Here is a 27828-nt window from a genome sequence, read left to right on the forward strand (position 1 = left end):
CTAAGTGGCCATCGTGAGGGCGGGGATGGTGCAGAAGCCCCGCCCCCTCCTTCACCCCAATGAGCCATCCTGGGGGCAGCAGGCTCCAGTCTTTCTCAGACCAGCAAGCACTAAGGCTCCTCAGAGAACCAAAAGGGGGAGGAAAACGGAAACCTAAGAGGAACTTGACGCTAGCAGCCTCTGCATTTGATAAATGTTTCAGCGAATCTCTTTCCAGGGCCACAGGCAATGGAGTGAACGTGGGGCAGCACAGGGTCTCCCTCGGAGGCCCGCAGAGCTCCGTCGGCCCTGCCCAGCCCAGCATCCGAGCTTCAGCTGGAGCCCTTCCTTCCAGCAGCTGCTTCGTCTTCTTAGAGACTCACTCCAAGACGCTCCATGCCCCCAGAACACGCCTGTGCAATCAGTGAGCGAGTCATGCAGCCACCGAGATTAGACAAGCACTTGTCTCCCCACAGATCTCCCCCTAATCAGCAATGACAGAGGAGCAGACACCCTCAGAGCAGTTACCATGCATCTGACTTCCAAAAGGGGCCCACTCCACCAGCCACCAGGACGGCTAACCATGCCCTAAAATACAATGAAGCAACCCTTCCAGCACAGCCAATTTGCATCCCAAACTCAGCTGGACTGTTGACAATTTGTACCCCTGCAGGAACTGAACCAAGCCTGACCTTTACCTCCAGGACCACGTCTGTGCTGCTGCTGTTCGCTAAAAGCAGTTGTGGTCTCATTCCAATTAGAACGCTTATTTTTGCTGAAACGGACCAATTCATGCATCCTTTCTGGCTCTCTCAAGAGTCTCTCAAACTTAAAATGAGCCAGTCAAAAAACACAATGTTACCGTAAGTGATTCACAGCAGGGAGTGAAGGGGGAGATGGAGAAAGCCCAGAGGACTTTAGGTGAGAGGGACATACTTCCCAGCCAGGGGACCCGCACGGACAGCACCTTCCTGTGCTCCCGGGAGAGCAAGGCCACCTCCTGGCAAAACAAGATAAACATCCAGTTTAAGGCTATTATCTCCTTTATTCAAAAAATAAATATTTCACTTTTGAGTCGACATATTTCAAATCACATGAAGCACAGAGAAGAAATACAGTCCCTTTGGAAATCATGAACACATGTAGCAAAGAGTCATGTTCAAAGCAAAGGGGATGGGGTGAGCACTGATTCCAACTGATCCATGACCCAGAGATTCCTCCTCTCACCAGGTGGAGCTACATATCGATTGTAGGCGAGAACCACACGCGCGCGCGTGCGCGCACACACACACACACACACACACACACACACACGGCTTTGAAGTCTGAAAGGCACATGAAGTGGACCATAAGGTGTGTGGCACATTCACTGATAAAGCGTTCCCTATTCCCTCCCAAGAAAAGTGGAGAAACTTTAATCAAGTCACAGACCAGAGAAGACGAGGTCCTCTGGCTCAGAGCTCAGCATCACGAAAATCTCTGCGGATGAAAGCCATTCTTCTTCTGCTCTCCCCTCCCGTGCCTCCGCTCTGGGGGGGAGGTCCCTCACTCGGTGATGGCGGGGCGCGTGGCCACGTACACGAACACCACGATCAGCAGCACGACCACAGCCAGCGTGGGCAGCACCACCGTAGTGATCTGCTGCCGGGCCTCCTGCATGGCCTGCTTTCGCTCCTTCTTATCCTTGGACGTCTCCTTCTTGGGCTTCCCCTTGAGCTGCCGCATCTTTCCTAGGGGATGCTAGGAGGGTGCGTCCGGAGAGGGATTTGAAGGAAGGGTCACGCTCCTCTGGTCAAGGTGCAGAATCTCCTGTAGAGAGAACCATGATCAAGAATGAACGGAGTGAAAGGAAAAGGAATCGCAAAGGCAAAGGCAAACGCTAAACCAGGAAGAGTATCTGCAACTTAGCAGCCCAAGGATTAAGGACAGAAGAGGTCTTGTAGCCCCTCTGAGTGGTGGGTGGTGGAGCTAAGCAGGATGCTCCTGGGGCTCTATCACCGTCAGCGCTTCTGCAGGTGTGCTGTGCACAGGTGACCGGCACACTGAGACAGGGCCTCTCAGCTCCAGGGGCAGCTGGCCAGGCGCTGGGCACCAGATGAACAAGACTGCTTTCATGACACGAAGGGACTGGGAAGCACTAACTATGCCGCCTCCACTCAGCGGAAAGGGGGGCACCCTTCTCCCTTCCAAGGCTCCACCTATTTACTTCGCTGTTCTAAAACCATCTCCCCAGCTAACCTCCAGCGCTGAGCCGCCGGCAGCCTGCAGATCCCAGGACCGTGGCTCCCTTCCTGCCCGAGCCCAGGGCCTGATCGCAGGCTGCGGCAGCCTCTCTGGGGCCGAAGAGAGCCCGGAGGCACCGACTTTTCTGATCTCCATTTGATCCTTTACCCATCCACCCAAACCTTCCTGAGCACCTCCTATGTGCCAGGCTCTGCTCAGGGCGGGGAGGAAGAGGTGGAACACGCGGGGCTGTGCTCACAGAGCCCACGGTCTAGGGGTGCACCCTAGGTTGCAAGCAGAGTCGAGAGCTGGGTCAGACAGACGATAAAGAGAGACCAGCTGAGCCTTCGGTCCAGCCACCCACTCAACCTAGGATCTCGTAAATTCTGTGCCCCGTGGAGGTGCTCAGGCGGTGAAGCGGTGCTGTCAGGGGCCTGGGGGATGAACCGAAGGCCGTGGGTAACTATAGAGCAACAGCTCCATACGAGCCTGATTCTGAGCTTTACGCAACAGAAACAGACTTCGGCTAATTCAAGTTGAGATGGAGTTTACACAGAGGCCTTTGGCACCTCGTAGGATCCCCAGAAAAGAGGACCTGGCTCAGCAAATAAGCAGGGCAAGGAGCTGTGCAGCCGTCACCTGAGCCCCACTCACACCACGAGCCTGGAGGAGGCCTCAGGCCGTATCATCACCTGGACACTGCCGCTGGAGCAGGGGGCACTGAGGCCACCACTACTGCCCCTGGAAACCAGACGGAGCTGCTGTCACTGCCTTCAGGACGAATTCTCCAGGGCCCTGGCTCCTCTGTGTCACCAGGTGCATGTGACCAGCCAAGCTGAGACCCAATATACCCGCAGCCTAGCCTTCCAACCTCTATAAGCAGGGGGAGTGTTTCTAAACACAGTGAAGGAGTGGTGGGGGGGGGGGTTGGCTACTGGGCAGGGAAATGAAAAAGACAAATGTCCTTCATAAAACATCCTGGGGGACTGGTAGAGAGGCACTCTCTGAGGCAGATGAGCAGTGTACACCAATATTCCTCTAACAGAGAGACTTTTGTATCATGATACTGAGTACCCAGTTTTGCCCCAGGACAGTGGGTGGCCTGTCACCACCCTGATGAGGAAGATGACATTTACACCTAAGTGAACGTGTCAAGTGGCAGGCAGGACGTGGAATGTGGGTTCCGAGGCGGGAAAAGTCTTGTGTGAATCTCCCTATCGGTAGAGGGATCCTAATCTCACCACTCCTCTCATCCCCGATTGGACCCCGGAAATTTTTTCCTGTTCTCCATAATCAGGTGGAGTTTCTCCTGGTGCAAGAGGGCTGAAATTATTGCCCTGGAATGACATGATGCCAGCCAAAAGCAAATACTAAAGTTCTGGAGAGCCCCATTTAGGCAAATTTACGCCTTCCATCAGGCTTTTGAAAACAGCCACTCTTAACTTCCTTAAGACCTGACAGGTGTAGGAACCACCGGCTTTACAAATTCTCCTTTTCAAATCTTTCAGAGAACTTGCAGGCAGGCCTGGGTTCAAACTAAGGACATACAACTTCCGGGCTGAACGGCTTTGGGCTTCAGGAGGCCTCAATGTCATCATGTGAACAATGAGGACAATTTCTCTCTCGGAAGGAGTGACCGAGGATTTGAAAAGGAAACACTCCTCATGGTGCTTGGCCCGCCCACACCTGGCAGGACGGGCCTGCTAGCCGGACGCAGCCGCTTCCTCCCTCCCCACCGCTTGCCCGCTCCGGGGCCCTGGCCAGAGCTCACGGAGCTCACCGGCCTCAGCCGCCCCCTGGGGTGGCGTAATAGCAGTGCCCCGCCCGCAGGGCCGTGGTGAGGAGGAGACAAGAATCCCGGTAACACGGCACCGGGCACGGAGAAGGCACCGGATCCACGTGAGCTGACGCTCCCGAAGCCCACCCAACAGACAGCCTGCGGGGAGACGGGCAGGCTCGTTACCCCCGCTCGGAGATGAGGACACCAAGCGGCAAGAGGAAAAACGCCTTGCGCACAGTCAGCTGGTCTGTAAAGAGTATCTAACAGAGCAGTGGATGGCATCCCTCGTCCAAAGCTATGAGCCATGGTCTGTTCTCTCCCTGACACAGCTGCACGAGATTGTCTAAAAAGAGGCCATTGGCAGCACCCTGATTTGTAGCCATTTCCCTGTGGACCTAATGGCCTGTGAAAAGAGGAGGACCCCGCTGTGGCCCGTCGCCCAGCCCCCCACAGGGCCCCTCACAGGACCCCTCGCTGGACTCTTCCACAGGACCCTTCACAGGATTCTCCCACAGGACCCTCACAGGGCACCCCCCCTCGCCCCCGCAGAGGACTGGCCGCAGGCAGGTAGCCCCAGAGGCCCAGAGTTAACAAGGGCCCCAGCCCCGCTCCTTCGGCTGCTGGCTGCATCCTCCCACAGAGGTGTGGTGGACATACATGGGCAGCAGCCCCCGTGACGACCAGCTCTTGACACCTGTGAGATGCATTCAGAAGTTCTCCAAGGCTTAAAAAAAGGCCTCGTCACTGGGGACAGTGCCGGTCTGGTCAGGATTTAAAGGACAAACACGCCAGCCTGAAGTCTGGGGTCTTGGTCAGGCTCCAGTGGGTGGCCTCCCTGATCTCACTCACCTGAGCTGTGGGCCTCAAACCGCAGCCCCGCACTTTCCCTGGGGCTGAAGAGAGAGTGGTGAGGAGGGAGGGAAAACACCTCTGAGATGACAGCTGAGGCGAGGGAAAAGGGCCCAGCAGGACACAGGCTGGGGAAGAGCCGCAGGCAGAGGGAGCGGAAGGAACCAGAAGGGTGACAGGAGGGGAAGTGCAGAGGGCGCAGAGGCCAGGCCATCCTTAGGCTGGCGGGCCACCGTGAGGAGTCGGGTTTCACTCCGAAAGCAGCACGGAGGCACTGAAGGGCTTCACACGGGGAGGTGCAAGTTTCAAATAGCTCCTCTGGCCGGTCTGTGGAGACTGGGGTACAGGGGAATGAAAAGGGAGGCCCTTAGAGCAGGGCAGGGAGGGCCCGTGGTGATGGACAGGAGGATGGAGTGGGCTTTTATTTGGGGGGTACCTAATGGCAGATGAGACATGGCGCGTGAGGGAAAGAGAATAACGGGTGGACCTAAGGTCTGGAGCTTGGGCACCTGGCTGCATGGTGATCCAGCCTTATGAGGTGAAGGGAGAATGGCAGGAAGGGGCGATGGATTTGAGAAAGGACATTAAGTGCTCTGTTCACATCTATCCATGTGTGAGGATGCCTATTAGACATCACCATGGCAATATCAAGGAGGCGGTTGAGGACATGAGTCAAGAGCTCGGTCTGAGCTGAAGATCTATATTTGGAAGTCATCAGCCACGGATGAGGTGAGCTCACCAAGGACAAGGTAGATGGAGATGAGGGCCAGGCCCGAGCCCTGAGCATGTGACAGTCAGAGAACAGGAGGGGAAGGGCAAGCAAAGCAGCCTGTGGAGAAGACGCAAGTGAAGAGAGAACAGAAGTGTGGACCCAGGGACCAAGAGTGAAGAAGAGAGCACGGCTTCCAAACGCCGCCGAGACAAAGTGAAGGTAAGGCAGCGGCCATTGGATCCGGCGGCTTGGAGAACTGACCAGAGGAACTTCAGTGGAGTGGGCCAATCAGCCTCTATCTCAGACATCTAAACCAAGAAACATGAAGGCACACAAGCTGGAAAATCCTGCAGATGGGGGTACCGGGGAAGCCATCCGATGCCACGTGCGGAAGACAACAGAGGAAGCCAAGCTGGGGAGAGGAGACGGGAGGCGAGGGGAGCGCTCTGAGAGCTGGACACTGGGGACTCTGCTCTTACCTTTCCAGCACAGCCCCGGCAAGGCCCAGCTCTATACAGGCTCCTGAGTTGAGTTATGCTGACCTGTTTCTGACTCTTAGGATAGACATCTCTTTGAACTTGAGCTGGCTCCAGTGGGTCTCTGTACCTTCCAGTGAAGGAGCCCCGGCTAAAATGATTACTCCAGTTTTGCAAATGAGGAGTCCAAAGCCTTGCCGCTGTCACAGAACTAGGGGTGTCAGAGTCAAAAGTCAAACGCACATCAGCCTGACCCCGGAGCCTGAAGAGTCAGCATCCTCCAGTGCCTTCCCCACGTACCTTCCCGGCCCTTTACCCACTCTGGGGCCACGTCCTTGCTCACCAGCCCCTTGCGGAGAGGAAATCAGAGATGAAGCTTGTAAGGGGCAGTCTGGCTCTTTCCCAGCAAGCAGCCCAGGCAGGACAGAGAAGCCACTAGCCGAGTTCCAGCTTCACAACCCGACCGCGACTGCCACCTGGCCACCCCCTGCCTCTGGCTCCCCTAACCAAGGGATCGGAAACTTCACAAACACTTGAGTTCCACCGGTGCCCCTCCCCCACCAACAAGCCCATGGCAACTGGTCAGCACTGGAATGTTCCAACCGGTCCCCAGGGTGCGTGGGCAGGGGGGCGGGGGGGCAGAGAGGAAGGGGAAACACATCCTTTCCGACAGAATCATTTTATGATTTTTTGGCTCAGCCTTCCAGTCCTTTTTCTATATACATATATATACATATACTGTGCACACACACGCTTATTAAAATCCTTATGTATATTTCTTCCTACTTAGAAATCATAATGTACATGACAGCCTTAGAACCTATTAGGGAAACAGCCAGGAGCAGAGGTAAGAACGTGGGTTTGAAACCAGGTTTGAGCCTCAGCTCTGCCATGTCTAGTTATACAACCCCGGGCAATGTACTTAATCTCTCATGTCCTGACTTTCCTCCTCTGTAAAATGGGATAAGGAAACCTGCTTTGTAGAGTCATCGGGAGAGAAAGACTGAAGTATTATCTGAGGTATTGATTAACAGGCCAAACCAGATGCTCAGTAAATGGTACAGAGTAACTCCCTTTCCAGGGAGGTTTTTCCAGTGCAGATGCACGTACGGAGGGAGGTACCAGGGAATGCTGCCCTTTTTTTGGTTTTGAACCATATAACCCCTGGGTGATGGAACCCCCCAGTTTCTCTCTCTTCCCTGCTGAAAACCACCGGTTACCAGTCTGCTGCTGGGCAGGTTTTCCCAGAGGCTTGATGGGAGAAGAAGGTTGGCTTGGGCAATTGAGGGAAGGTTCAGAATCACAGCGACCACCCCCAGCTCCCGGATCCCAGACAGGCTGATGCTGCACTGCCCAGTATGGCAGCCACTCGTCACATGCGGCTACTAGCGCTGGAAACGTGGCTGTGGGCCAAACTGAGCTGTAGTGTGAAATACACACCGGAGTTTGAAGACTCCGTACCAAAAGAAAGAATATAAACTGTCTCATTAAAATCTTCCATACTAATTACGAGAAATGATACCATTTTGGATATTCTGTGTTCGATAAAACGTATTATTAAATTAATTTCCCCTGGTTTTTCTTCACTGTCTTAATGTGGGCGACTCAAAAGCTTCAAATTCCACGAGTGGCTCACATGACACTTCAACTGGGCAGTGCTGTGCCTGCCCCATGCAATAAGCACCAGGTCCAGCCCCCTGATAAGCTTCCCACATCACAGCCTCAACTCACAGCGGTGAGGACGCCGGGGCCCCCACAGCCCCGCCCTAGTAGATCTCTCCAGCCTCATCATACCTCACATGACCCACGGCTACCAACACGCCTGAGTGCCCACCCCACACGCTCACATCCCATGCCCGTGTCCGTGCAGGAGCTCTGCCGCGTGCCCTCCCCCATGCACCAGCATCCTCCTGGTATAGACGCTCGTCCTTGGTCACCCCTGTGCCTGGCCTTCAGCACTCCCTCCTCAGTGCCGTCTCGGCACTCAGTTTATGCCTTTATTGCAGCACTGACCGGTGGCCGCCACCTAACTGGCTGGGCCCCTGATGTCCCTACTGGACTAAGCACTCCTCTGCGAGCAAATGTGTCTTGTTAGGAATAATATTGCCCTGGGCTGGCAGGACGCCTCTCACATAACAGGTGCTCAGCAAGCATCTCTGAATCGAACACCAAAGCTGGAGGACAAGCAGTCATCTCATGTACTAAGCACAGAGTTACAGCAGAAAATTCTACAGGAGAGGAGAAAAGGTTACAGCAGAAGATAATAAACCAGCTAGCTACCACTTAGAAATGCTCATTTCATTCTCAACACAAGATTGGTATGCTCACTCCCATTTTACGTGAAGAAGGTGAGATTCAGAAAAGTATGGGGACCTCCCTGGTGGTGTAGTGGTTAAGAATCCGCCTGCCAATGCAGGCGACACAGGTTTGATCCCTGCTCTGGAAAGACTCCACACGCCACGGAGCAATGAAGCTCGTGCACCACAACTACTGAGCCTGTGCTCCAGAGCCCATGAGCCACAACTACTGAGCCCGCATGCCACAACTACTGAAGCCCACATGCCTAGAGCCCGTGCGCCACAACAAAAGAAGGTACCGCAATGAGAAGCCCGCGCACTGCAACAAAGAGTAGCCCCCACTCGCCGCAACTAGAGAAAGCCCGCACGCAGCAACAAAGACCCAACACAGCCAAAAATAAATAAATAAAATAAATAAATTTATGAAAAAATAAAAAAAGAAAAGTATGGTGACTTGCCCAAGATCAAAGACCATTAGGAAACCAGCACAGTCTCAACCCTAGTATAAAATCCATAACAATCACTCATTAAATATTGAGTGAATGAATGGACTGAGGATCTGAACTCAGACCTAATTCCAAAGTGCACCCATCCTCTCTGCATGACCCCACAGTAACAGTGCCTCCAGGTCGGCCCACAATTAGGAACAGTAGCTATCACATCCCGAAGGCTCACTACCTGTCAGGCTACCACACTAAAGCCCTCTACAAACACGCAAACCGCACTGCGCACTACCTGTCAGGCTACCACACTAAAGCCCTCTACAAACACGCAAACCGCACTGCGCACTACCTGTCAGGCTACCGCACTAAAGCCCTCTACAAACAAGCAAACCGCACTGCGCACTACCTGTCAGGCTACCGCACTAAAGCCCTCTACAAACACGCAAACCGCACTGCGACTTTTATCCCATTTTTCAGACAAGGGAACTGAGGCTCAGAGAAGGGAAGGGCCCAGGTAGTAAGTCAGAGTGCATCTGGGATTCAGACCCAGCTCTGTCTGCCTCCCATCCAACCCAGCTGCCTCCAGGTAGCCGGGCCATCCCATGGGGTCACGGGACACAGGGTCAAGAGTCCACGGCGGGTTCCTGCCCGTCAACTCTGGAGGCTGAGGACACGAGGAGGGAGGGTATGTGAGCAGAAGCACAGGCCCTCCAGGTGCTTGTCTCACTTGGCAGCGGATAAAGCCTGTTCTTTACTTGCTCCGACTCCCAGAAGCTGTCCTGGGCTTAAAGACGCACTGCAGGTTGCTTGAGCTCTCATGGTGGGCCAGGCTGCTCAGTAGGAAGGCCCCCAGGATGTCCCAGGCTGTTGCAGGGCCGCCATTAAGTGGCCGCAGACTGTCGGCTGCACCCGCTCCTCCCCACACAGTCAATGCAAGGACAGACACCCAGCCCAGGTGGCGGCCCGCCTGGAGGGCCGCTCCCAGGGATGGAGGCCAGAGACTGCCCGCCCATCCTCCACGCTGTCCACCTTTTCAAAGCCCTGCAGCTCTCCTGTCTCCAGAAAAGGCGGTGTAAGATGCTCACTGAGAAAATGGCTGCGTTTTTCTCCTACTGCAAAATCAGGAACACAAATGAATAAACAACACGTAAGAAGGGTGTATGTGGGGCAGATCTCCACCAGCTCTGCTCTTGGCTGCGTCATTATAAACATGAAGCGTCAGGAGGGCTGCACCACTCCATGCTCTACGCCGTGAGCCCAGGGAAGCTGCCCTGAGTTCAGGGAAACCAAAATTGCGCGCCGAGAACAGCAGCTCTGTGGCTCATGGAGTGTGCTCACTTCACTGTATGTCCCTGGGGTTTAGCCGTAATGGGCCGTGATCACCTCACTTCTGTCTGCTGCAGAGACCGGGACAGGGGTTGGGCAGGCTGCCAGGAGAACTGAGCGGGATGGGGCTCCCGACACCCGCTAGGCACCAGCTGATAACACAAGCGCCTTCCCGGGAACACAGACGTGAGCAGTGACAGCCACGCACGCTGGCTCCAGCGCCCCGCTGCCGACCGGCCTCAGAGGTCGGGGAGCTCCCGACCGGCCGGCCTGTGGGGAGGGTCAGAGCCACAGACGGAAGCTGACAGGCACAAACACGTGTACATACTTCTCTCACCGAGGGTGAAGGAAGAAGAAACTATGTAATTCGGTGGCAGTGTCAGCTACTCCTAAATAAAAACCCGAGAACACAAAAGAACTTTGGGGTGGGTTGCTGAATAACACAGACATAAAGAGCTAGGGTTCTCAATAAATCGGATAAGTAACATTCCTGCAAAGTGCTTTCCTGTGCAGTAATCCTTTCCTCCTCATGGTAACTCTTTATCTTACCTATTATTGTCCTTTTTCACAAGAAAAAGAGCAGACAGAGCAATTAAGCTCACGTCTGGGTGTTAATCCCCATCCTGGCTCTTCTGGGGTCTGTGGCCCTTAGACCTTCAATTACTCTGTCTGTAAAACAGGGATAAAACTACCTAGCATTTAAATATTTTTTGAGCATCAACTGTATGTCAGGAGACATGCTGGGTAGTTTACAGGGAATGTGGGAGACAGACAACCAACAAATGAACAGAATATGTGTCAGATGATGCTACGTGTTTTAGAGAAAATAAAGGTTGGGGGAACAGAGGCTGCAAAATTAGAGAAATCAATCAAGGAAGGCTTCATGAGAAAGTGACACCGGACCAGAGGCTCAAAGGAGGTGAGGAAGTGACCCGTGCGAGACGGGGGCCACCGGAGGGCTCTGCGTGTGCTAAGGAAAAGCACTGCTGGACGACTGACTGCAGGGGGCAAGGGCTGAGGCCAGGAGCTCGGTGAGGACGTGAGTGAATTATTCAGGAGGTACGTGGTGGCTTGGTCCCAGGGAGGGGCACATGTGGGGAAAAGTGGTCGGGTACTTTGAGGGGACAGCCAACAAGATTCACCAGCAGATTGGAACTGGAGTGTGAAAACATAAAATGATGAAAGGCTCTATGGCCCAAGGAAGTGCAGGAATGGCGGCGCCACGTAGGGGTGTGGGGACAATGGGATGCGTCAAGTCTGAGACGCGATTGGCTGTCCCCAGTGGAGACACTGAGCAGGCAGCTGGATGCATGAGGCTGTGCTTGGGGAGAGAGCTGGGCTGGAGACAGGAGCATGGCAGCTGTCAGCACTGCAAGCCGCCAGGCTGGGGAGCGAGCGCAGTCAGAGAAGGGCCAGTGCGCTTTGAGGTTTAGGACTTGCAGAGTTGAAGAGCAACGAGTAAGAGACTAAAAAGGTATGAAAGGAAGAAAACTGGAAGCGTAAGGTGTCTTGGAAGGCAAGTGCAGAAAGTGTTCCAGGAAGAAGGAGCCGCTCATCAGGCTTGGTCACGTATAGGTAATCGGTGACCTGAGGGGAGAGTTTTGGTGGGGTGGCGAGGTGGGGAGGGGGCCCGGATCTGAGGGGGTCGCAGGGAGGGAGGGAGCAGGCTAGAGAACGGAGACCACGAGTCACCAACGCTTCTCAAGGCAGGACCCGGGGGCTGAGTGTCTGCACTGCAATCCCAGTCCTGCCGTTTATCAGCCCTGTGACCTCGGGCAAGTTCCCTAATCTTTCCGTGCCTCACATTTCTCATCTGAAAAACGGGGAGAATAATCCCTTAAGGAATTGGTATATGAGAAGAATGCCTGGCCCGTAGTATTTACTATGTAAGTATCGTCATCCATCAGCAACGTCATCCTCATCGTCGCTATGAAAACAGGGTCAGAATCAGAAGGGGATATAAGGACAAGAGTTTTGTTCTACTTGTTTGTTTTTTAAGGCACTTATAGAATGTTTGTGTCACAGGGGAAGATGGATCAGGAGAAGGAAGGAAACAGAAGTGCTGGCGAGCCGCCCAGGGGAGCTGGAGCACCAGCTGGGCTGGCCCCGGATGGGCCCAAGGTGACGGTGGGAGTCTGTGCAAGTTCTCGCAGGGCTATTGCTGGTTCTCGGTGAAATGGGAAGAAGGTCATCAGCTTGGGAGGCAGGAAGAGGGAGGAGATGCTGGAGTCTGAAGAGAGAGAAGCTGTGAAACAGCGGGCAAGCGGGACGGATGCATCGGAGCACGACGGGTGACCACCAGCCTGCAGTCAGAGGCCTCAGAGCTTAGAGCGAGGCGGCTGGGGGCTGGCACCAACGCGCAGGTGCAGGTACAGGGGATGGAGTCGGGGGATGTTAGACTTAACCAGGACAGGATTTTGTCAGGCCACTATGACACAAGGTGAGGGTTACATGAGATTGCAAAAGAAAAGCGCCTGGCCCAGGACCTGGCATCTGAAGCGCTGCCGCTGTTCAGGCTTCAGCGGCCTGTCCAAGGAGCCCCACTCCCTCCACGTGCGCCTCCCTGACCCCCAACACACACAGAGCTCAGGAGCGGAAAACTCTGCAGGAGCCTCAATTCTGTTCGTTCCACTAAGCCAATTCCCTCCCTTTTCTGTTCAAGCTACTGTCACATTTCCCAGGCCTCTCCTGCTGGTCTCAGAGAACAAAGAAGGTCATGTGAGGGCAGACTAGTCCCCGCACGCTTCTTCCAAGAACCAGCAGTGAAGAGGCTCTCCCAGCCTTGGGGAAATATTGGCTTTCCGGGACCTGCCTTGCAATTCCACCAAGCTTTGCAGGTGCGGCTCAACCATCAGTTCCTCCCACTGAAGACGGGTGGGCAAAAAAGCCTTTGACGGATCTCGTTATGTGACCCAGACAAGTTAGAGTTAAATTCACAGCGATCAGCAACTTCAAGCACAGTAATTTGTTTTCACTCGTTGACCTGAAGCAAACTCAACCAGGGAAAGGACAAAGGAGATGACTAAACAGAAACGCAGTTAAGTGAAATTCCCGTAAGAAGGTACAAAACACTGCTTTGAAACGGTTAAGATGCACAGAAAGAAATACAATTAACAGCACAAACTAAAACCAAAGTTTTATGCCATGGCATGTAAGTTTATTATGTGCAACACACTCGGAAATTTTCTACTTTGTTTCATTTCATTAGAAAAAAATGTCAGTTTAATCCCATGGAAAGTGACTTGCCTCCGAAAAACACTGGATGGAGAAGACCTCAAGGCAGGAAGGGCTGGTAGGTGTTTCAATCCCATTCCCAGGAGAAGTCACCGAAACACCCTGACAGTCTTTCTACCTTGATGAATAATAAGCTCCTATGAGAATGAAAGGAAGTAATGAACGAGAAAATTTACAAGCTCTTCTAGGTGTGGTCATTCCTTAAATAGCAATTCTTTATCCAAACCTGCAGGTTCTCTCGATTTCATGTGCTATTCAATTAGGTACTTTAAGACAGCAGGTACTAAAAGCAAGAGTCACTAATTTATCCCTTTGTTATTGACAGCTCAACTCTGTGGCAGCTCAAGGCTAAGGCGAGGTTGGGGGGAAATTCATGAAGACATGCACACCAGCCAATTGTATGCACTGTTTTGGATTTTTTTTTCAGGCAGTGCTTCTCTAACTTTTCCATCTCAAATATGGAGAGGGGACATTCATTCCTGGAGGCCAAGTCTGGGGCAAAGCCACTGCAAGAATAAAATTTTAATTGTGTCTTATTTTAAATGTCAAGCGATCATATATAGCATTATCCCCTGCTGTTTACTCGTAACGGGCATGGCACTGTGATAAGAGCCTGCCGTGGCTCTCACTGCGTCCCAGGCTCCCCATCTTAGAGGCGAGAAATGGGGTGTTGAGAGGTTATGTAACTCACCCAGGACCACGAAGCAAATAAGTGGTGGGACAGATTCAAACGCACCCAGTCTGGTTCCAGAGCCCTGCTTGTAACCACGAAGCTATGTTGAATTCTCCTCCAACAACCAACCATATTTGTTTTAATATTCTTTAAATGTTATTTCCCCCAAACCTTTGGGTAAACAGGACCCACACGCACCCCAGGGCTCTGCCTACACGCTGGGGAACGCTTCGGGCATGCAGAGCCACAGGTCCGCCAGAACTCCCCTGCCTTCCTCACACTCCTGTGGCCGGGAGCGGGCTCACAGCCCTTCTCTCCCAGACGCGGAGCACCGTCCTCATGTTCTCTTAGGCATGAGCTTCATTAACAACCAACATATCACAAGCACCAGTTGTTTATGGGATTTTTAAAATGAAAAATTCATCCCTAAGCTAAATTACAGCAAGTTAATTACAGCGCCTGGCTGATGGCACACATACTGAGAGACAGTGAGGGACTGGCGGCAGCGTCAAATGCAAACAGCAGCCGCAACTAACATGCGCCCAAGGCTGCACGCCTGGGCCTTCCTCAGATACAGAGACTGGGGCTCACCCCACCCAGAGGGCCAGCTTCAGAAAGAGACGGGCAAGCTCTCACATCCATTCATTTATTCCACAGACACCTGCTGGGCACCTAAGTGTTGGGGACGAGCCAATCACACAGTCACTCACTCACCAATTCACTCCATCAAACACTTAGCGGGCACCTACCACAGGCCAGGCACTGCTCAACTGCTGTGCATATACAGACGGATGAACTGACTGGTCCATCTCATCAGGTACTGATTCACCTCGATGCGCTAGGCACTGTCCGGGCAGCGGGGATGGAATAATGAACAACACGAAGTTCTGGCTCTGACGGAACGTACATTCCAGGAAAAGGAGGCAGACGAGAGACAAATAAATATGTAGTGTGTCAAGGAGTGAAGTGCTATGAAGGAAGACAAAGCAGCGTAAGGTGACAGAGAGCGGGGGACGTGCTGTAGTACAGACAGCATTACAAGGGGCTGCGTCTCTGATTAGAGAGCACAGGCCACAAAACAAGGTGGGAGCAAGCCTCGAGCAGAACTAGGGCAGGAGGACGCCTGAAACGAGTGTGCCTTTGCAGCACCGCGATGCAGGGTCACGGGGGCCTGCGGCTGACAGCCGGTGAGCCAGAGGAGGAGCAGAGGCGAGCAGATCACTCCAAAGAGGACGCTACAGACCCGCTGGCGAAGGCTCCAAGCCCATCATCTGTGCTTCACTGCAGGCCCTGACCGCTGCCAAAATCCAAATACTCTGCAAAAGGCAGGCGGTAAACTGGGCTGCTATCCAATATTTACCCGGTGGCATGCCAGGTGTTCTCTGGAGTCTCTGAAGGGTCAGCTTGGGGTCGGGGGAGGAGAAGGACCCCATCAGACAACGAACTCGGGCTGCTGAAGTGGGGTCTGCCACTAACAAAGTGATACATATTTGATCTTTAATTTGAAGGCCGCCTTGTTTGCTGAACCTTAAGCCTGTTTACCAACCTGAACGGTTGATGAGGACGGTTTGGGCAAAGGGCACAGAACAAGAGGGCCTGGAGCGCTGAAGACGAAATCGGCTTTGCTGATTCTGCCTGTGGCCCATCTGCAGGCGCCACAGAGACCCCGCTGACCACGGTGAGGCTGCTTCCTAAGGCAGCCCTGGTCTCCTTCCCCTCCGCTTCCCCCCGCCGCCCTCACCAGGGCCTGATTATTCTCCTCCTGCCCTGACTCTAGATCCGCCCCCCCACCTCCAAGTGAAATCAACGCTGCACCCATACCCAGAGCCCGTCTGTCCTCCCCGCCCTCACCGAGGCCTCACCCCGCACGTCTTCCTGCTTCCAGCCTCCCCATTCCTCAGTGCAGCCCTTACTCCTGTCCCGCTGCACGTGGTACAGAACAGGCCAACGTGCATTTATGCCCGGGGCTTCTCGTCTTGGCCTGCATTATACACTCTCTCTGCTGAGAAAACTTGTCTGATCCCCTTAGTCAAAATTAGGTGCCCTTTCACCTACTTCTACACCTTTAAAATAACCCTTCTTCCGTTCCACCTTTTCTTTTCAGAGTTCATCATTTCTGTCCACCTCCCCCACCAGGGGTTCAGTAAGTATTTGATGAATGATCTAAGCCTGTTCCTCTTGCTAATGGTGCCCAAGCCAGAGGTTTGGGGGTTTTCCTCGATGTCTCCCCTCCCCCCATCCCCTGTATCAAATTGTCCCCCAAGACCTACCAACCCCTCTTCCTAAACATCTCCCAGCACATCCTCCCGCTTCATCCCCACTACCAGTAGGCCCTCGTCTGGTTCATGCGGATTTCTGCAACGGCCTAACCTGTGTTTCCCTGCCTTACCTCGCCGCTTTCTCAAGCCCTAACTAGGACAAACACTTCTAAATCCCTCTAAAATCACTGCCCGTGGATGGGTGTGGACCCGCCCCACACACTTTCCCCTTCCCAGCAAAACATACGCAGTGGTTAACTGTGAAGAATCACTGTAGAAGCAAATGCGGGAGAGGTGCACGTCTGCTTCAGGAAAGGGGGATGAATGACTCGTTTAAATCTCACACGTTTTAAAGTCCAGTTGTTGGAAACGTGTTAGCCAAAACACATCCCTGGTGTAAATATGCACCACTTCACTCTTCAAGGTAAACAACCAACCAAATGGTGCTAAACTAATAATGATAAGCAAGATTTTTTTTTTTTTTTTTGCGGTACGACGTGGGCCTCTCACTGCCGTGGCCTCTCCCGCCGCGGACCACAGGCTTCAGCCGCGCAGGCTCAGCGGCCATGGCTCACGGGCCCAGCCGCTCCGCGGCATGTGGGATCCTCCCAGACCAGGGCACGAACCCGTGTCCCCTGCATCGGCAGGCGGACTCTCAACCACTGCGCCACCAGGGAAGCCCCTAAACTAATAATGAGAAAGCCGAGCTAACAGTGATTGACAATTAAACATCTAGATTCCTAGCAATTAAAAACTGTCACAGATTCAAGACGGTGGTGACAGTGCACTCTAAGGGTACTGTTTCCAAATTCTACGGGAAATCCAAGGGCCTGTGTAAGTCCACGCTCCATGGGAGCCTGGAACACACCGCTGCGTGCGTGGCGAGGCAGCCAGACTCCTAGTGGAGGATGAGGCAGTCATCCAGAAACTCCAGCCTGCAGTACAGTCGTCCCTCGGGATCCGCAGGCGGTGGGTTCCAGGACCCCGCCTCCCCCACGTACCCAAGTCCCTTCTATAAAATGGCATAGTATTTGCATATAAGCTACGGCACATCCTCCCATACACTTTAAATCATCTCTAGATTACTTGTAATACCTAATACAATGTAAATGCTATGTGAATAGGCTGGTATGTGGCAAATTCAACTTTTGCTTTCCGGAACTTTCTGGCGTTTTTTTTCCCAAATATTTTCTATCCATGGTTGGTTGAATCCCCCAGTGCAGAACCTGCATGGAGGATGGACTGTAATTTAACATCAATCACATTTTTTTTGTGTGGTTTTATCTAGATGAAATTTATTCAAGATAACCTTAATCTTGAGATTTGTTCTTAAGATTATGTACAACTTTATGAATTATTGAAAGTTCATGAAAATAGAAAAGTTCAGCATTAGCAAACAGTACATAGTATTATGTATTAAATTCTCATTAAATTTAAGTAAGTTGCACTTTGCCATTTATTTTATATTGGAAGTCGTTTTGAAGATGACCCATTGAACCCTATTTAGGAGGTTGAGAACCCTGTGACTGACCTTGGTGGGCTTCCACTTTAGATGCAGGTGGGTTTTGCCTCTTCTGAGGGAGGAAGGCATCTTGTAAGTTAGAGACAGTGGCCCATCGCATCATATCCAATCCTTGAAATCGCACCCTTACCCTCTTTTGTTTTGTTTTTTTCCAGTAACTTTTAATGACATCCCTGTGATTACTAGTAGATAGCCTGCAGTCATGCCTTAAACTTGGAAGTCTGTGGAATTTTGAGTCCCACACCCGTGGGAATTGATGAACGGACTTGCATGTCTGAATCAGATCACTGCCATCCAGGAGGGAGCCTCAGAAGTAGAGACCCAGCCTACAGAATCCCTACTGTAAAATCAAACGTCCAGGATCTCCCCAGTGTAAAGTCCCCCGGGAGCATTCCACTGCACGGAACGTGACTTGGAAAATCAGTCACTGCGATCTGCCGAGGAAGTCAAAAGTGAAAGGGCAAAGCATCTCACAAGTTACTTCAACATGATGGCAGCAATGCTGTGGGATCTCCAGCCAGGCCCGGAGCCCAGATCGCACAGTCCCCTCTGTGGGCCATGCTGGGCACATGGGATCCATCCCAGTGCGGGAGGAGGTCACTGACAGCTTCGAGCAAGGGAGTGAAATGATATGACAAGCATTGTTAAAGATCCCCTGGGTCCAACATGGTGAGCAGAACGGAGGGAAAGTGGAAGCAGGGCAACCGTTCAAAGGCCTCTGCAGTGACTCAGGCAAATGACGATGTCACTGGACTTGGGAGACGGATGTGGAAGGGCAGCCAGAAGAATTCAAGATCTGCTTCAGAAGCACCACTAGGACTTGGTGATTTGGAGGAAGAGAAAGGTGAGAGATAACAGATGACTCCCCAGTTTCTGGCTTGAGAAAGTGAATTAACAGCTGTGCACCTTAATGAAATGGGGGGAAGGGAGGTCTGGAAAGGGTCTGTGATAGGAGAGCAAGAGTTGAAATTGAGGTGCCCATGACCTATCCAAGTTCACTAGCTGCTATCAAAGGTATAAAAGGAGCTACAAAGCACAGAGGAGTCGTGTGGCGTGATGGACGCCTGGGGCCGTTCTCACAGGGGATCCTTCCCACCTTCCTCTCGGGGTGCTCGTGTGTCCACCACTGTGCCAGCTCGGGGGGGGGTGCACCACACAGGGAGCTCATGGGGCCAGACTCGGCCAGGACGTGTGCAAGCTGCGTCTAAGATGATCTCCAGTAGTAAAGCAGATACCACCAGCTTTGGGGCTGAGAAAACAGTGCTGTTAACAGTAAAATGGGATTTGCATCACACCACAATGGGAAGTAAAGTATGTAGCCTGATAATTCTTCAATTACAAGCATCATAACAGGTCTGCTGATTTCTTGACACTGATGTTTTCAAGGAGTCCCGGCAGAAGGGTTTCGGTATCTAGCCCTGTGCCCTGACAGTTCCGCTGCTGGGTTGTACCATCCTGTTTGGGGGATTCCAAGTAGAATCTCCCCCGGGAAAATGTTAATCTAAGGCGGTACAGATGTAGAGGAAGGTGTCTCTCTCAAAAAAACACCGGAGAAGATGGCCTATTTTAGGAAAACAATGACTCACTGAAATCACATCCTGCTCTTAAGTTAACATGCTCCCTTCTGGACCGGAACCTGGTTTCCTATCATGATGGGTCTATTTTCCAATCTCTTTGACCATCTGCTTTCTAATTAAAAGTTGAGCCATTTTTTTAAAAATCACAGTTAACTAAACAATTCTACATGGCAATAAAGCAGTGTGCTCTGCCACCTTGACTGATGGTACCATCTGCAATTATTTAAAGGAGAAGGCAAGGGAAGAAAATCATTAGATACAGCTAGATTAAGCTGCTCTAGCCCCTGTGAGTGTCTTCCTATGTATTCCTAGAGTAAGACAGCACAGCATTCACGTAAACTAATTAAAAGTTCCTGCATTTAAATAAACCCCAACCAAAATAAAACTTATAAGACTGATCGGGAGGAAGAGAACTACTTTTTCAAGAAAGCGGCCTGGCTGGCAGTAGAGGAAACACGAGGGTCAGACGGCATCTCTCCACAGCAGGTCAAAGCTCCCCCCACTGAGAGGAACACTGGAGTGGGTGAGACAGAGCCCCTGGGTTCTGTGAGAGCAGCGGCTGCTTCCAAGGGGAATGCGCAAGGTGGCTCAGGGGAGAGAAAAACCAGATGCCATTCGCATTGGCGACGTGGCTTCACGCAGGACACCTAGCTGCTCTGAGCCTGTTTACTGAAATGGGAAGTTACCGTTTGCCCCTGCCTGTTTCCTAGAATTGGTAGGAGAAGAAACTCTGGTGCTGTGTGTAGAAGCACCCTCTAAAAGGAGAAGAACTCCTCAAATGGAAGAGACAACTGCTGGTTACTGTCAGGTAGGAAAGGCTGGGACAAGTCCTCTTAAGAGGATGGTGACCAACAAAACAGATAACATTACATGACATTCCTACATTAGTGAGGAACGTCTTCGGGATATTCAGCAGGTGCAGTAAAAGCAGGTGAGAAAAGGAATCCGCTGACTCAATGATTTAAAGCAAAAAAGGTTTGGAGCAGGGAGGTGGGTTCAGATGCAACTGTCTGTTGATTGAGGTAGCTCGGAAGATCATACGGATGGATGGATGGATGGATGGATGGATGGATGGATGGATGGATGGATGGATGGATGGATGGATGGGGGAGGGCATCTGCCATCCAGCAGACAAGAGGGGCATGACCAAACCCCACCTCGAGTAATCCCATTCAACCACAGGGAGGCGGAGGCAGAGGCAGGGTGGGGAGCCATGCTCCCACCGTCACTGGTTCCCTGACCCGCCTGTCACCTCCCTTCCCGCTTCTGGATCACTCCTCTTAACATGGACCCAAAATGCCCATGGAAAATAAAAACTAGATATAAAAGCTTTGTTTCATTTCACCACCAGCCAAAACACAAAGGACAACTAGAGAAGATTAACAATTTCTGATGCATGCTCAAAGAACAGAATCGATTGGAGAAGGATTTATAGTACAGACCCTACAAGGGTGTAGCGGTGGAGGTACAAAGTGAATCCGCCTGGGAGCTGACCGTCTAGAGTGGAGGCCAATTCACTATGAATTCAATAAACGTTTACGGAGCATCTACTATGCCCAAGGCCCAATTCAGATACGTCTCGAGGAAGTAACTGGGGAAAACAGGCAACTACAATCAAGTGTGGAACTGCTACGACGGGGTGGGGGTCACAGAGAAGGAGCGCCTACATTCCATACAGCCACAAGAGAACGGTCAGAGGAGGGGCACGAATGGTAACGTAAAGCCCGTTGGGATACGTGTCAGTTAGAAGGAGAGAGTATTGTGGGGTTCAAAACAGGCAGCACTTGATAAAGGCCTTGAGGGATGACTAGGAACTTGGCCAGGCAGAGGAAGGTAAAATAATACATACAGAACTGGGTGTGTTTAAGGAACGACAGGGACGGGCAACCCTCCAAACATGGTTTCCCTCTTAAGAGAATTTCAGTAGGACACAGATTCACTTCTATTTACCTTTTCTTCAAGAACTGCTGTTTCAATAGTTTCAGCAAACTGATTTCCAGGAAAGGTGACTTGGGTTATTCCTGTTGAGAAATCAGAAAAAGAGGTATAATAGGTTTGGTGGGACTACCTCCACAGACCTCTTTTTTGTGACACCCCCGCCAAGCCCGTTCGCGTCAGTCACCCCCTCCCCCGAGGGACTGGCGTGTTGCAGCAGCCATACTGCCTCCCTCCCTTCCTTCTTTCCTCATTTGAGAATAAAGACATGCAAACTTAGGCAGGCAGCAGTGAGCCCTGATCCAGAGAAACACACACACACACACGCACGCACGCACGCACGCACGCACGCACACATGAGATGAACAGGACCGCACAGCCCCTGAACCAGAGGAGCCTTCCTGCTCCAGCCTGCTCCCTGCATTCCTGAGATTCCTGCAACAGACCCTCTGCTAACTACAGCTGGCATGAGAGCATTTCTGTTCCTTGCAAACAAAAATTACTTATTCAAAAATAAGAGATCCAGGGTTGGGACTAAAAAAACAAACACAAGCAGAGGGTGAAGAAATAAAGGCTTCTGAAACAAAGCCTTGGGAAAAATAAAAGATGAGAGGGAGTGACCTGGGCCTCTGAACTACTGTCCCGTAACACCTGAGAGGAAAGGAAGAGAGAGATGTGGGAAATCCAGTGGGTAGATCCAACAAATAATTCATAAAGTCCGGCAGTATTAAATATTAAGATGGAGACCCAGATACTGGGGAAAAGGGGCTCTTAATATGGGTACTATCCATAACAAAACAAAATAAGAATTTCAATGAAATACAAAGGTGGGAGACTCTGAAAGTGTCTATAGCAAGTAAGGAATAATTGAGTAACTATACAATGCCTATCATTACTAAAAAGAGAAATGTAATAACTCAAGGATAAGTCTGGATTTACTGTGCTGTGCTTTTTTTGGTCTTAAATAATCAACATTTTATTTACTCATGGTTTGTGGGTCAGCAATTAGTGCTGGGCTCAGCGGGGCGGTTTTTCTTCTGGTCTACTCATGTGGCTACAGTCATGTGGTGGCTCAACGGCGCCAGATGGTAGACCAGATGACTTAGCTCATATGCTAGTGATTGGCACTAGCTGTTCGCACTGCCTTTAGAGTCTACTTTAGTAAATGTGAACATTTTTTTCTCCTGAGATCTTGAAAGATTTATGCCCTCTAACCCCTTGACCTACTTTTCCATTGGTTCTTGAGTTGGTCAACCATGAACTCACCTACTGTAGGGCTTCAAGACTCTTAACACCTTCTAGTCCCCTCTGCTAGGGAGCATGGTTTTTGTGAAGTTCAAAGATGAGGGTGTGTGAAACAGAGGGCTGGGAGGCAGGGCTGGAGAGCAGAAGGGTCTTCAGGGGGTCTGAATGCCAGGTTAAGTTGGACAGACTTTATTCAAGCAGCATTAAGAGTCTAGATGACTGTAGTCTAATCCCATATTCTCTAAGAGATAATTACCCCTCCGAAAACGTAGCATGTTAAAATTGGGCTACAGAGAGAAAATATGACCCAAACCACAAAGACTAAAGCAGACAGCTAGAAATTAAGTCGACAGCGAGCTGTGACTTCTACCCTTGACAGGGTGCTTCGCCTGCTACTCTCGCCTCATTAGCTGCAGCAAAGGCTTCTGGGCCTTCTAGGCAGCTCAGTGCTCCAGGGGCTCATTGGAGCATCAACTTTCACTCTGCAGGGTGCAGAACAGCGACAGGGACACCAGCGGGCCTGCAGGACAGGCTGAAGGGCAGCAATCCTGTCCGCTCACCCCAGACCTGGCCCCCGGGAGGCTGGTGCCACATCCTATCTGTCCATTCCCAGCAGCAGAGGCACCTGTGCTCTAAACTCAGCCCCACTTTCTCCCCTCCGGGCCTCAGTTTCCTTGTCCACAAAACCAGGGAGGGAGACAGGACCTGTGGCACTCAGAGGGTGGTCTGCAAACCAGTGCCATCCACCACCTCCTTGCTGTTGGCTCACAATAAGTACAGAAATTAAGGGCAGCTTTGAAGCTTTTACTGCTTATGACATTGCTACACAGCCAAGCATGCGATCAGTGGAAATGTCTTGTTGAACAGATCACAGACTGGTGTACAAGTTTCCTGCAGATGCCATAATACATTACCACAAACTGGGTGGCATAACACAACAGAAATTTATTCTGTCACAGTTCTGGGGGTCAGAAGCCTGAAATCAAGGCGTCGGCCGGGCCACACTCCCTCCAGAGACTCTAGGGAAGAAGAAAATGCTCCCTGTCTCTTCCAGCTTCTGGTGTCTGCTGGCTTTCCTTGGCTTGGGGCCACATCACTCCTCAGCTTCACTGCCTTCTCTGTGTGTGTGTGCGTGTGTGCATGTGTGTGTGTGTGTAAAATCTCTTTCTTCCTCTCTGTTATAAGGACACTTGTCATTGCATTTAGGGCCCACTAGAGAAGTCATCCAAGATGACTTCATCTCAAAAATCCTTATCTTGGGACTTCCCTGGCAGTCCAGTGCTTAAGACTCCGAGCTTCCACTGCAGGGGGCACGGGTTCCATCCCTGGTCAGGGAACTAAGATCCCACAGGCCGCATGGCAGGGCCAAAGAAAAAAGAAAGGACAACAAGATTTAAGCAATGTTAATTAAATCATGTCACTCCTTGGGTAGAAATCTTGGTGGACTCTCATTAGAATAAAATCTTAATTTCTTAAAAAAAAAAATCCTTATCTTAATTACGTCTACAAAGACCGTCTTTCCAAATAAGGTCACATTACTTGGACCTTATTTGGAAAAGCTTATACAACTTTTTCTGAAAAGAAAAGCATAGCAAATAGCAGTTGCTAAGGCAACGTAATGACGTGGTTTAAGGGAGATCACCCTGGAGGGAGGGAGCAACAGGGTACACTACGTTTCCTAACACAGGTATACAAAAGACATAAGCTGCTTCTCAATTCCTGCCTTCCAGGGCCCTGATATAAGCAGGGACACACATAAAAGAGTAAATGAAGCCAGTGTAACATCTCCTCATTCTCAAGAGTCCTGATCAAATACTCAACAATATACTCGCAAACCGAATTCAACAGCATATTAGAACCAAACTTAAATATACAACAATAATATAAGAAAATGTAAAGAGCAAACCCCATCTTTGGGGCCATCATACCGCCGACTACAACTGCTTTGGATACTGTGGAATTCATGCGTGACCAGTTGTACATGTTGTGCACTGTACACTCATATCAGTTCACTGCTGGAGAAAAAAAACGCTGCCCTGCCTCTCACTCAGTTGTGACCCCAGCTCTTCCTCTGCAGCCCAGGAGCCCGGGTAAGACCAGACGGCAACGGACACCCCTGGTAAAGGAAAGGAGGCTGCCGGGTGGCAGGGCGGTGAGGGGCAGGTGCACACTGTTCCCTCAGCCCTTCCCAAGGCTGGTCTCCCACCTTACCTTGCAGGCAGTGCAGGAGCCGCTCCCTCCCTGCCCCATCCTCCGTCCCTCAAATGGCTTCAGTTGTAAAGTGATTAAATTTATCAGGGTTTTTTGTTCAAGTGTGCCTCCCTCGTCCCATCAAATGCTCAGAGTTTTCAATGTCCAACTTTGAGAACAGAAACAAAACTGGTTTATTAAAATCCTTGTGTACCTGTCCTGCTGCTGACATATCCTCTCCCCCAACATCCTGCCCTGTAACGTCAGAAAACACTCAGGAAGTTTCCAGGCTTCATAACAGGATGGAGGCAGCGCTTGGAAATTTGACAAAGCAAGGATTTCATTTCTCATTAGAAGTTTTCTTACCTTGCAAGAACACTCCTTATCAAAGGAACTACTATGTTGACTCCTTTTGCTATGTTACATTTCAGCCTTAAGGCGCAGACCATGTCAAAATACCAGAGAATGTTTAAAATGATAACACTTGATGCAGGTCTGGCCACAGCAAAGCGGGCACTCCCATCACTCAACTTCTGGTAGGAGTGTAACAGGCACAATCTTCCTGGAAGCAATTTGACAAATTCTTATTAAATGGCTTAAAATTGGACGCACCCTTTAATGTTGTAATTCCATTTTCAGACCTCTACACTAGGGAAAGAATCTGAAATGGGGACAAAACTTAATGCTCAAAGATATCCATGGCAGGGTTATATATGAGATTTAAAAAATTAGAGATGAAGTTAATAGCCAAGAAAAGGAAATGATTAGACAAATTATGGTAGATTCATGAATCAAGTTTTACGCAGCCATAAAAATGACATTTTACAAAGTATTTCTAATAAAAGTAACAACTACAATAATAACAGTTAATCCTTACATGGGCCAGGAACTGTCCTAAGCTTATCGTGCTTTACATATATGAACCTTCTTAAGCTACTTAGGTAGATACTGTTATTTTTATTTTTAGGCTGCGCTGCACGGCATGCAGGATCTTAAGTTCCCTGACCAGAGATGGAACCCGTTCCCCCTGCAGTGGAAGAACACATCCCTAACCACTGGACCGCCAGGGAATTCCCAGTAGGTACTGTTATTATTCCCACTTTACAGATCAGAAAATGGAGGCACCAAGTGTTAAGACACTTGCTCAAGATCATCCTTCTAGTAAGAGCCCACACAGGGATTTGAGCCCACACAACCTGACTCAAAAGTCCATGCTCTTACATACAGATGGTCAAGAAGCACATGAAAAGATGTTCAACACTGCTAAGTATTAGAGAAATGCAAATCAAAACTACAGTGAGATATCACCTCACACCAGTCAGAATGGCTATCATCAAAAAATCCACAAACAACAAATGCTGGAGAGGGTGTGGAGAGAAGGGAACCCTCCCTCCTACACTGTTGGTGGGAATGTAAATTGGTACAGCCAATATGGAAAACAGTATGGAGGTTCCTTAAAAAAACTAAAAATAGAGCTACCATATGATCCTGCAATCCCACTTCTGGGCTTATATCTGGAAAAAACATGGTCCGAAAGGATACATGCACCCCAATGTTCACTGCAGCACTGTTTACAATAGACAAGACATGGAAGCAACCTAAATGTCCATCAGCAGAGGAATGGATAAAGGAGATGTGGGACATATATACAATGGAGTATTACTCAGCCATTAAAAAGAATGAAATAATGCCATTTGCAGCAATATGGATGGACCCAGAGATTATCATACTGAGTGAAGTAAGTCAGACAGAGAAAGAGAAATATCATATGGTATCACTTATATGTGGAATCTATAAAGAAATGATACAAATGAACTTGTTTACAAAACAGAAACAGACTCACAGAATTAGAGAACGAACTTATGGTTACCAGGTAGGAACGGTGGGGGGAAGAGATAGGGAGTGTGGGATTGACATGTACACACTGCTATATTTAAAATGGATAACCAACAAGGACCTACTGTAGAGCACAGGGAACTCTGCTCAATATTATGTAACAACCTAAATGGGAAAAGAATTTGAAAAATAAAAAAATATATATCCATTGAAGAAAACATACATTAACATGATATTAAATAAAGCAGACCATCATAAGCTAAAAAAAGAAAAAAAAGTCCATACTCTTAAATCCTGTGATAGTCTGAATACAGTGATGGCCCCAAAGGTCCTAACCCTAGAACCTATATGTGCTACCTTAGATAGAGAAAGCATCTCCGCAGATGAAGAATCTTAAGATGGAGAGATATCCTCGATCATTGGGTGGGTCCTAGATGCCATCACAAATGCTCTCAAAGAGAGACAGAGGGAGATCTCTCTCACACACACACACACACACACACACACACAAGAAAGGCATGTGAAAACAAAGGCAGGTATTGAAGAGATAGGGCCACAAGCCAAGGAATGCCAGCAGCCACCAGAAACTGAGAGGGTCAAGGAATGGATTCTCCCCTAGAGCCTCCACAGGGAGTACAATCCTTATACCTTGGTTCAGACTTCTGGTCTCCAGAACTGAGTGAATAAATTTCTGTGGCTTTAAGCCAACCAGTTTGTGGAAATTTGCAGTCACAGGAAACTAACACAAGCTCCCATGCTGTACTGCTCTCAACGCAAGATAAAATATTCATATGTTAAATGGGAAAAGTAGAAATCAAAATTTATACACAATGATCTTAATTATGCATATAAAAATGCATGCAAATACAACAAGACGTTTTGTAGTGATTATCTCTGAATACTAGAATTATGGGTAATTTTCAGCATTATGCCTTTTGGTATTTTTCCAAATTTCTACAATTAATGTGAATTCCTTTTACAAAGAAACGAAGAAAAAAATTTTTTAAATTAGCAACTCATCATACTTCTGCAGCTCTAACTCAATCATAAAAATCAGAAATCAAGAAAACTCCCTGAGAATTTTCTTAATTCAGTTTCAGAACAAAACCTGAAAAATCAGCCACCCAGGTGCATTCCATTCCCTAAGTGACTCCACTCAACCCTCAGCCTCTCTAAAGCCTATTTGTTTTCAGACTCTGGCAGGAACATGACGTGGCTGAAGAAGTTTCAGGCTTTGAAACAAGAGGATAATCTGAGCTGCTGCATGTTTTCC

The 27828-nt window shown here is 50.2% G+C and overlaps 1 long non-coding RNA gene across 1 annotated transcript in view; it reads right to left on the reverse strand.

Moving 5' to 3' along the window:
- Positions 1 to 1709: 1709 nt before the first annotated feature.
- LOC132525342 (uncharacterized) overlaps positions 1710 to 27828 on the reverse strand; it is a 69528-nt gene continuing 43409 nt past the window's right edge. The window contains exons 2-3 of the long non-coding RNA XR_009542221.1: positions 21300 to 21370; positions 1710 to 1788 (exon numbers count right to left, since the gene is read on the reverse strand). This is a non-coding gene — a long non-coding RNA (uncharacterized LOC132525342). The remainder of the gene's footprint in view (positions 1789 to 21299; positions 21371 to 27828) is intronic.

Source organism: Lagenorhynchus albirostris, chromosome 9 (genome assembly GCF_949774975.1).
Source record: "Lagenorhynchus albirostris chromosome 9, mLagAlb1.1, whole genome shotgun sequence".
NCBI classification, from domain to species: Eukaryota; Metazoa; Chordata; class Mammalia; order Artiodactyla; family Delphinidae; genus Lagenorhynchus; species Lagenorhynchus albirostris.